The sequence below is a fragment of the Mustela lutreola genome, chromosome 4 (genome assembly GCF_030435805.1).
Source record: "Mustela lutreola isolate mMusLut2 chromosome 4, mMusLut2.pri, whole genome shotgun sequence".
Classification (NCBI taxonomy): domain Eukaryota; kingdom Metazoa; phylum Chordata; class Mammalia; order Carnivora; family Mustelidae; genus Mustela; species Mustela lutreola.
Window position 1 is genome coordinate 68,671,502 of NC_081293.1, and position 10,328 is coordinate 68,681,829.

The window sequence follows — 10,328 nt, forward strand, 5'->3', positions numbered from 1 at the left end:
AAATTGCTGAAATGTGGGATTTGCCTCTATTATGGTAGCTAAATCTTCTAAGGCTTGAGGAAAAAAGGGCCATGAGGGGCCTGAACTTGGTTTAAGAATTTTACAATATTCATTCATGTATCATGCTAAAGACAATTATAATTATAGCTGTCAAAATAGAATAGTCTGTATGTGTCAGACATTGTGATAAATGTTTGGTGGTAGATATTTAATTAACCCATTGTGTTCATAGTCTTGTTTCCAGTGTAGAGATGAGGGAAGTAAGACCTCAGGGAACATGCCATGTCCACAAGCTCCAGGTTAACATCACGGTAGAAACTGTTCAGGCAGCCAACAGCCATCAAAGTCATCTGTGGCTCTTGGTGAGAAGTCCACATAGAACATGAGATAGCAAGATGGTGGGGCCTATGGAGGCCGCCATCCTGCTTCCCACAGAATCAGTCTGAAAAGAGACAGAAAAAAACAAGGATTGTGTTTTTTAATTGTGTTTTTAATTGCCATGAGGCTACAGTGAGGAATTTTCATGTCTTACTGGGAGTCAGAGTGTTTGACATGAAACCTGAGTCTGTTTAGCAGTAAAAACCCACAGACACGTGCTGTGAATGACTGCTGTATACTTCGCATTCACACTGCCTGATCCTGACAAATGACTTACTCTAAGTCATACACATAGGGACCATCTCAGGTAGGATTCAGGCCCAGGCCCACCAAACTCCCAAAACCATGGAATTTCCACTGTATATTAATAATTTACCTGTAGGGACCAGAGTAACACTGAGGTATAAAGACAGCCATGGCCCCCAGATGTTCAGGCACTTAGGAACTGCTTGAAAGTGATGTCAGCTGGCCAAACAACTTCTCTGATGGAAGATCAGGAATACTCAGGTACACCTAAAAGTGTGAGAAAAAGGTCATCTCTTGAAGTAAACAATTTAAGTAAAGAAATGACCTCTTAGTCAGCCAGCAAATAAGCATATTAATTAGTTAATTATGATATCAGTTTCTCCTTTTTTTTGACTTTTTATTTTTTCATTTTTTTCTTTTACAATTGAACTATAATGAACATACAGTGTTATATTAGTTTCAAGTGTATAATGTAGTGATTCAGCAATTCTATGCTTTAACCAGAGCTTATCCTGGCAGGTGTGCTTCTGGATCCCTGTCTGTTATGTCACCCATCCCCCATCCTCCTCCCCTCTGGAAACCAACTGTTTGTTTCTGTATGTAAGAGGGTTTTTTTTTTTTTTTTAAAGATTTTATTTATTAATTTGACAGAGAGAAATCACAAGTAGACGGAGAGGCAGCCAGAGAGAGAGAGAGAGAGGGAAGCAGGCTCCCTGCTGAGCAGAGAGCCCGATGCGGGACTCGATCCCAGGACCCTGAGATCATGACCTGAGCCGAAGGCAGCGGCTTAACCCACTGAGCCACCCAGGCGCCCTGTAAGAGGGTTTTTTTTTTTTCTTTTGTTTGTTCACTTGTTTTTTTTCCCTTAAGTTCCACATAGTGAAATTATATGGTATTTGTATTCCTCTAACTTATTTCACATAACATTTTACGCTCTAGATCCAAACACGTCATTGCAAATGGCAAGATTCTATTCTTTTTTCATGGCTGAATAATATTTGTGTGTGTGTGTGTGTGTGTGTGTGTGTGTGTGTGTGTGTGTATTACACATCTTCTTTAAACCATTCATCTGTAGATAGAGACTTGGGCGGGTTCCGTATCTTGGCTGTTGTAAATAAAGCTGATAATATAGGAGTGTTTATATCTTTTTGAATTGGTATTTTCATATTGTCTGGGTAAATATCCAGTAGTGGAATTATTGGATCATAGTGTAGTTCTATTTTTAATTTTTTTAGGACCCTCCATCCAGTTTTCCACAGTTGGCTTCACCAGTGTGCCTTCCCACCGACAGTGCATGAAGGGTTCTCTCTTCTCCACCTCCTTGTCAACAGCTTATTATTTCTTGTGTTTTTGATTCTAGCCATTCTGGCAGGTGTGAGGTGATATCTTGTTGTTTTAGTTTGCATTTCCCTGATGAGTGAAATTGAACATCTTTTCATGTGTTTGTTGATCAACTGCCTGTCTTCTTTGGAAAGTACTTTTTCAGGTCCTTTGTCCATTTTTTAATTGTATTATTTGGGGTTTTTAGTGTTGAGTTGTATAACGTTTTTTTACATATGTTGGATATTAACCTCTTATCAGATATATCATTTGTAAATTTCCCAAGGAAGATGTAAAAATGGCCAAGAGGTACATAAAAAGGTACTCAACATCATTCCTCATTAGGGAAATGCAAAGCAAAACCACAATAAGCTATCACCTCACATCTGTCAGAATAATTCTGTCAAAGAGACAAAAAAAAAAAAATCCCAATAAGTTGGTGAGAATGTGGAGTAAAGGGAACCTTCATGCACTGTTGGTGGGAATGTTAATTGGTTCAGCCACTGTGGAGGACAGTGTGGAGGTCCCTCAAGAAATTTTAAAAATAGAACTACCACATGATCTAGAAATTCCATTTCTGTGTATTTTTCTGAAGAAAATGAAAACAACAAATACAAAAAATTATGTGCCTCCCCCATGTTCATTGCAGCAGTATTTCCAGTAACCAAGATATGGAAACAGCCTAAGTGTCCATAGATGGATAAATGGATAAAGATATGGTGTGTGTGTGTGTGTGTGTGTGTGTGTGTAAAATGAGATACAATGAAATACTATGCAACTATGCAAAGGAAATAAATCTCGCTATTTGTGACAATGTAGATTGAACTTGAGCTCATTATGCCAAGTGAAGTAATCACATAGAGAAAGATAAATCACGTAGAGAAAGATAAATAAAGATAAATGTATGATCTCACTTATATGTGCAGTTTTACTTTATTTATTTATTTTTAAGATTATATTTATTTATTTGAGAGAGAGACAATGAAAGAGAACATGAGAGAGGAGAAGTTCAGAGAGAGAAGCAGACTCTCCATGGAGCAGGGAGCCCAATGCAGGACTTGATCCCGGGACTCCAGGATCATGACCTGAGCCAAAGACAGTTGCTTAACCAACTGAGCCACCCAGGTGCCCTTATTTTATTTTATTTAAAATTTATTTATTAGAGAGAGGAGGGGACAGGCAAAGGGAGAGAGAGAATGTCAAGCAGACTCTCTGCTGAGCATAGAGCCTGATATGAGGCTTGATCTCAGGACCCTGAGATCTTGACCTGAGCGGAAACTAAGAGACTGATGCTTAACTAACTGAGCCCAGAAATCCTGCTGTAGCATCATAATTAAGTAATACACATACCTACCAGATTATTTTGTACTGAATTTCTTTAAAGCACATTGTATTTTTAGGGATACATTTAGAATACTGTACTCCTTGCCCTTCTTTTCCACAAATGGCCCATTTGACAGTTTTCAGTCTGTGATACATTTGGAGTAACAACACTTCATTTATTCTTTTAGTTTTAATGTTTGTGGAATTTCTTATTCAAGACTGAATTTGAAGTTCATTTCATCTAGGTTGCTTAACCTATTGGGATATAACTGTTGCTAATAATTTCTGATGATTGTTTCTATTTCCTTGGTGTTAGTCGTGATCTCTCCCTTTTCATTCATAATTTTATTAATTTGGGTCCTCTTTTCTTTTTCTTTTTTTTTTTTTTTAAAGATTTTATTCATTTATTTGACAGAGAGAGAGATCACAAGTAGGCAGAGAGAGAGAGGAGGAAGCAGGCTCCCTGTTGAGCAGAGAGCCCGATGCGGGACTCGATCCCAGGATCCTGAGATCATGACCTGAGCTGAAGGCAGCGGCTTTACCCACTGAGCCACCCAGGCTCCCAAGGTCCTCTTTTCTTTTGAATAAGTTTGGCCAATGGTTTATCAATCTTATTGATTCTTTCAAAAAAAAAAAAAAACAGCTTCTAGTTTTGTTGATGTGTTCTACTGTATCTCTAGTTTCTATCTCATTGATCTCTGCTCTAATCTTGATTATTTCCCTTCTTGTTTGTAGGGTTGACTTAATTTGTTGTTGAGTCTCCAGTTCTTAAAGGTGCAAAGAGAGCTGGTGTATTCTGGATTTTTCCCTTTGTTTTCTTTCTTTTTTTTTTTTTTTTTTTTCTTGAGGGAGGCTTGGATAGCTACGTATTTCCCCCTTACGACTGCCTTTCCTGTATCCCATAGGTTTTGGACTGAAGTGTTTTCATTCTCATTGGTTTCCATGAATTGTTTAAATTCTTCTTTGATTTCCTGGTTGATCCAAATATTCTTAAGCAATGTGGCTTTAGCTTCCAGGTGTTTGAATTCCTTCCAAACTTTTTCTTGTGGTTGAGTTCCAGTTTCAAAGCATTGTGGTCTGAGAATATGCAGGGAATAATCTCAGTCTTTTGGTATTGGTTGAGCCCTGATTTGTGACCCAGTATGTGGTCTATTCTGGAGAGAGTTCCATGTGCACTTGAGAAGAATGAGCATTCTGTTGTTTTAGGGTGGAATGTTCTGTATATATCTATGAGGTCCATCTGGTCCAATGTGTCATTCAGTGCTCTTGTTTCTTTATTGATTTTCTGCTTGGATGATCTGTCTATTACTGAGTGGAGTGTTAAGATCCCCTATTATTAATGTATTCATACCAATATGATTCTTTATCTTGATTAACAGTTGCTTTATGTAGTTGGCTGCTCCCGTATTGGGGGCATAAATATTTACAATTGTTAGATCTTCTTGGTGGATAGACCATTTAAGAATAATGTAGTTCTGGGTGCCTGGGTCGCTCAGTGGGTTAAAGCCACTGTCTTCAGCCCAGGTTATGATCTCAGGGTACTGCGATCGGGCCCTGCATCAGGCTCTCTGCTCTACAGGGAACCTGCTTCCCTCCTCTCTCTCTGCTTGCCTCTCTGCCTACTTGTGATCTCTGTCTGTCAAATAAATTAAAAAAAAAAAAAAAAGAATGATGTAGTGTCCTTCTTTATTTCTGACTACGTTATTTAGTTTAAAATCTAATTTATCTGATACAAGAATCTCTACCCCAGGTTTCTTTTGAGGCCCATTGGCATGAAAGATGATTTTCCATTCCTTCACTTTCAGTCTGGATGTATCCTTAGGTTCAGAATGAGTCTCTTGTAGACAACATATGGACGGGTCCTATTGTTTTATCCAGTCTGCAGCCCTGTGCTGTTTTATCGGAGCATTTAGGCCATTCACATGAAGGTGATTATTGAGAGATGCGTTTTTATTGATATCGTGTTGCCTGTGAAGTCCTAGTTTCTATAGATTGTCTCCATAAATTTCTGTTCCATGATACTCTTGAGTTCTTTCTTCTTTTATAGAACACCCCCCTTAATATTTCTTGTAGTGATGGCTTGGTGGTCACATACTCTTTTAAACCTTGCCAGTCTTGGAAGATCTTTATCTTTCCATCCATTTTTAATGTCAGTCTTCCTGGAGAAAGTATTCTTGGCTGCATGTTCTTCTCATTTAGTGCTCTGGATACATCTTGACAGCCCTTTCAGGCTTGCCAGGTTTCTGTAGAAAGGTTTGATGTTATTCTGATGTTATTCTGTACATAAAGAATCTCTTCCCCCTAGCTAACCTCAAGAGTTCCTGTCTAAAATTATGACTTATAAGTTTCACAATCAGGTTTCTGGAGGTCTTTCTAGATTCTATGATCTTGGGGATAGACCTTTCTGCCTCTGGGACATGAACACTGGTTCCATTCCCCAGACTGGAAATATTTTCATGGAGAATTTGTTTGACTATATCTTCTGGTTTCTTTCTTTCTCCTCCCCCTCAGGAATTCCAATAATTCTGACTTTGGAATGTTTTATGGCATCATTTAAATCCCTAATTCTGTTTTCATGGCTTCAAACTTGTTTGTTTCAGGCCTCCTCCTGATCCTTTTTCTCTATCAGTTTGTCCTTTAGATCACTAATTCTATCTTCTGCCTCAATTACCCTAGCTGTTAGAGAATTTAGATTAGATTGGAACTCATTGATAGCATTTTTAACTTCCTCCTTGGTGGCTTTCACTTCTGCCCTAATCAATTCCATGTTATCATTAATGGTTTTCTCCAACCTAGCCATTGCCTGGATAATTGTTACCCTGAATTCCCTTTCCAGCATACTGTTTTTGTCCATATCCAGTAGCTTTGATGGAGAGGGCCCAGTCTCTGAATTTCTTCTCTGTTGGGCATTCCTCCTCCTAGTCATTTTGGTGAGAGGTGGTTGAGGGGATGTGTAGCTGAATGTATCAACCATGATCCAGGCAAGGTGCACCCTGGAATGCTTCTGAGCAATTGGGAGCCCCCACCAAAAAGAAAGAAAAAAGAAAAAAAGAGTGAGAAAGAGAGAGACAGAAAAAAAATAAATAAATAAAAGGGAAGACCCAGCCAGAATGGGCCCCAAAGGTAAGATTTATAAGGTATACAAACAAAAACAAACAAACAAAAAGACTGACAAAAGTAAATGACAAGAAAAAAGAACCCAGCCAAAATGAACCCCAAGTATAAGATTTATATAATACCAGAACAAAAGCAAATACACGGAAACACTGACAGAAGAAAAAGATGGGAGGGTGGTTATAAATCTTCAGTGTGGGTGAGAAAGGGTATTTTGAAGTTCAATACTATATAACTATTTGGCACGTCTCTAAAACACAAAATCTAAACAAGATTAATATTTGGGGGGAGGGCAGAGCAAGAGGATAAGCCCAGGCACAGTCCAGTCCACAACTTGCTGTTTATAACTATTGTTTTTCTTTAATTGATATGTATATAAAAATTTACAATATATCTTACCCCATTAGATAAGCTAAATCCTTAGCAAAGTGGTAACAAGATATAGAATTAAAATGGCATTAGCATCTATTCCTAAGAGCATCAAGAATCTATTTTAAAGTGTTTGCCATTGAAACAATAAATTATTATAGTGGACATTAAAGATTTTGCTCTCAATTATATAGAAAATTCACACATGCTGTTGAACTCATTATCCGAGAATGAAATACTATCGATAAATAAACTGTACTAGTCATTTTTGGGAATCTCTATCTTTATTTTTTTTTAACTTCATGGAGCATATTTCAGGGCCAATGAAAAGTTAGAATTATGGGCTAGAGGGGTCATCTGACACTAAAATTACAGGTATACACGTGTACATACACATATACAGATGTATACAAACATATACATATAAAGAAATCCATGGTAAATATTCTGGAGCAATTTTACAGCTAAAGCTGAATGGATTCTCTCCTTCCTAATGGTATAATATGGATGTTTATACAAACTACAGGAAATCTGCTGTCCAGATGTGTGTTTCCTATCATTAGATAGAAAACCTCCCCTTAACAGCTGGTGACTGCAAATAAGTTGAGGAAGCAGATGATGGCAAGAAGTTAACTCAGTTCAGCAATCCTCAAAACAGCCAGGTACTCTATTTGTATCAGGCCCATCATCCACTGGACTTCTAAACATGACAGAAAAATGTCTTCCAAGAAGTTTCATTTTTACTGAGTTCCAGATCAAAGCCCTATGAGCCTCTGTCATCCTCATAGGGACATTATAGCTGCCAGATACCTCAGTTGGAGTTTAGGTAAGATAGGAGACTTACCTTCTTCCCCCAAACTTCCAGGCTCTTCTTTGACAATAGCACTTGCTTGTAGTACACACAGTATACTTTGATTCAATTTTCCCTCAGCTGCTTCAGTTTTGCGAGGGTAAGGAGTAGACTATTCATGTGAGTGTGTGCCTCTCCTTGTGGGGCTGGGAGTGGAGGATCTGAGCACTGCAGGGCTGCCCACTCAGACTCAGAAGGAAGTGTGTTGTAGGAAGCTGAGCACAGAGCTGGAAGCTTAATGTCCAGGTGACTGCCCTTGAGACGTTTACTTCTGCAAGCACCACCACCTATAAAGGAGAGAGAGTTCATCATCTATACAGTGAGGATATTGGACCTGGAGCACCTCATTCAGACAAGCAATGTGTTACTCCCCATTAAGTGCTCCATTCTCATAACAAGTAATGAGTACCACTGAGTGCAGGCACCTTGATGTACTTTCTGTGAAGGGCACCAGCCTGGGCCACCTGCTCCACGAATTTCATTCAGCTCATTGGCTCTGAACTTGGTGCTGGAGACACAGTGGATGAACAGGGCAAGAAAAAGGCCACCTGTTGCTTTATTTGTCGTGCTATGTTCTCAATAGGGTAAACTGAACTTTCTCAGAAACCCAAGCTTTCACCACAAGAAAATGTGAAAATATATAAAGAGATGTCAAGACATCATAGCAATCATTTGAAAACAGTTATAAAACAGAGGAGAGAGAATATTCATCTACCTACTTGAAAACCTGGCTTACTCCAGGTGCCCAGGAAAGTAGTTTGCACAGTAGAAGGTGTTCAGTGAATGTTTGTTGGCTTGATTTTTTTATTAGTTGATGATGGCACCTACATAATATAGGCAGTTAAGGAAGTGACACTATCCGCAGGAAGATTATATGATCCGCATGGGGAGAACTCTTTCACTGTTCTGGACCATATCAGCTGATCATACTGCATCTTGTCTTTTGTAGACTGTGTCCCCTTGTCTTGTATCGTCCTGTACACAGCACGACCCAGAGGATAGAAGATTTGAAAATACAAGAAGTATGGTAACTGTGAAATAGCTACCAAGGTCCTTGTGTAGCTTTGATGCAAAAAAAAGAAAGAAAGAAAGAAAGAAAGAAATCGTTCTTCCAGCCTACTAAGAGACAGAAACCACAATGCACAGAAGTAGAACACATACAGAAATGCCTACAGGGATGACAAGATGCAGCTATGTGGGAAGTATTTCCTGAACAAGGCATAAGCTGCTACTTTCAGCAGAGAACTCTTGGCATGGTCCAGTACAATAATAAACACATAAAGCTTCTTAAACAGATTAAATAGAGAGCACAGTAAGGTAAATCTGAATGGAGATGTTCAGTGAGTACAGGCCTGACTCTTGAGTTGAAACCTGAACAAAGCTTTCTTGCTGAGCCCTGAATGTATTAAGAATTGAAAATAGGAAAAAAATAAAACAAAAACAAAACAAAACAAAAAAAATCCTCACATGTGCATTTTTTTTTTAAACTCTAAAGAAGGGGAATTGATCTTTACAATGATTATACAGATGAATGCAAAATCCCAAAGTACCTAGAGAAATTTAAAAATAGGAGTAAAACTTGATTTAGGTTCATTTCTGAGCTAAATATATTTTGTTGAAAGTCAGTATTCTGATGACTGTCAAGCCGTTGGGAATGTTTGATGGTGTGAGCACATACTACTACTAGCTACCTTTTCCACACAGGACAACATACTTTTTGATTTGGGAGAAAAGGTAAGATGCTTTTCCAACTTGCTTATAATTTACTAGTGGGGCTAGGTAAATATACAACTGTTTTATATAATTGTGTGGTAGTAATAATTTGAAATATTCTGACTTTTAAATAAGATGGGGAATTTGGATATTGATAAATCTCATGTTTGAGTCATAAAAGAACTTTCCATGATATGTTGAAACAGAGATTTAAGTAGGTCTCAAAGAAATCAGAGGTAATCTTTACTAACTCCCTACTGCTTTCAGAATTAATTATAGATTTTCCCACTTGTTTCTAAAAGTGTTTTTTGTCATGACCCAAGCTTTCTACTATTGTTGCCCAAGACTCCTGTGTAAATGCCCAATAAAAAAGAGTTTAGATTTGTATGCCCTGACTAGTCTATGCTTTCCTGACAATGCCTTTGCCTATGTTCTAGGATATCACTCACACTACTAAAAATTCTCTTTTTAGGTATAAGTCAATGTCTACTACTCTCATGAATGTTATTCTACTGCCTTTGTTTCTATTTCAGAATTGTAATGATGCTTTGCTCAATCTCTCTTTCAAAGTGCCCGTTATGCAGGTTGAAAGCTGTCTGGTGGAAAGCTGTCTGTAAATAGTGTTTTTTCTTCTCTCTCCTTTTCTTCACTCTTCAAATATCTGAGGAGTAACTCTATGCACCAAACAGCTTGGGGCGAGTTGAATCTCAAGAGACTCAGGATCCCATGGCAGGGAGAAATGACTAAGCTGAGGACATGTAGAGTATAGCAGAGGACGGACTGAGGCAGAGTGTAGAGGACACAAGGAGGGGGAGCAAATGAATCCAAATTTACAAAGTCATGAAACACATTCCAAAAGCCCAGGAACTGGGGGACACCTGGAGAAGGGAGTGAGTTTGCAGGCTGTTGGGAGAGGAGTCTGCAGGGAATGGAAGATGGTCATGAGCCATCCTGTGTGCTAAGCAAGCTGAGTCTTGTATGAGCTGTGATTGACACAGAGAGGCTGGGTGTGCCT

The 10,328-nt window shown here is 38.6% G+C and overlaps 1 protein-coding gene across 1 annotated transcript in view; it reads left to right on the top strand.

The window, feature by feature from the left end:
- Nucleotides 1–9,700, top strand: part of ZWINT (ZW10 interacting kinetochore protein) — a 73,607-nt gene extending 63,907 nt beyond the window's left edge. Inside the window, exon 9 of the mRNA XM_059170227.1 lies at nucleotides 8,550–9,700. The gene's annotated coding sequence lies outside the window, so the exon portion shown is untranslated. The remainder of the gene's footprint in view (nucleotides 1–8,549) is intronic.
- The last annotated feature ends 628 nt before the right edge of the window (nucleotides 9,701–10,328 follow it).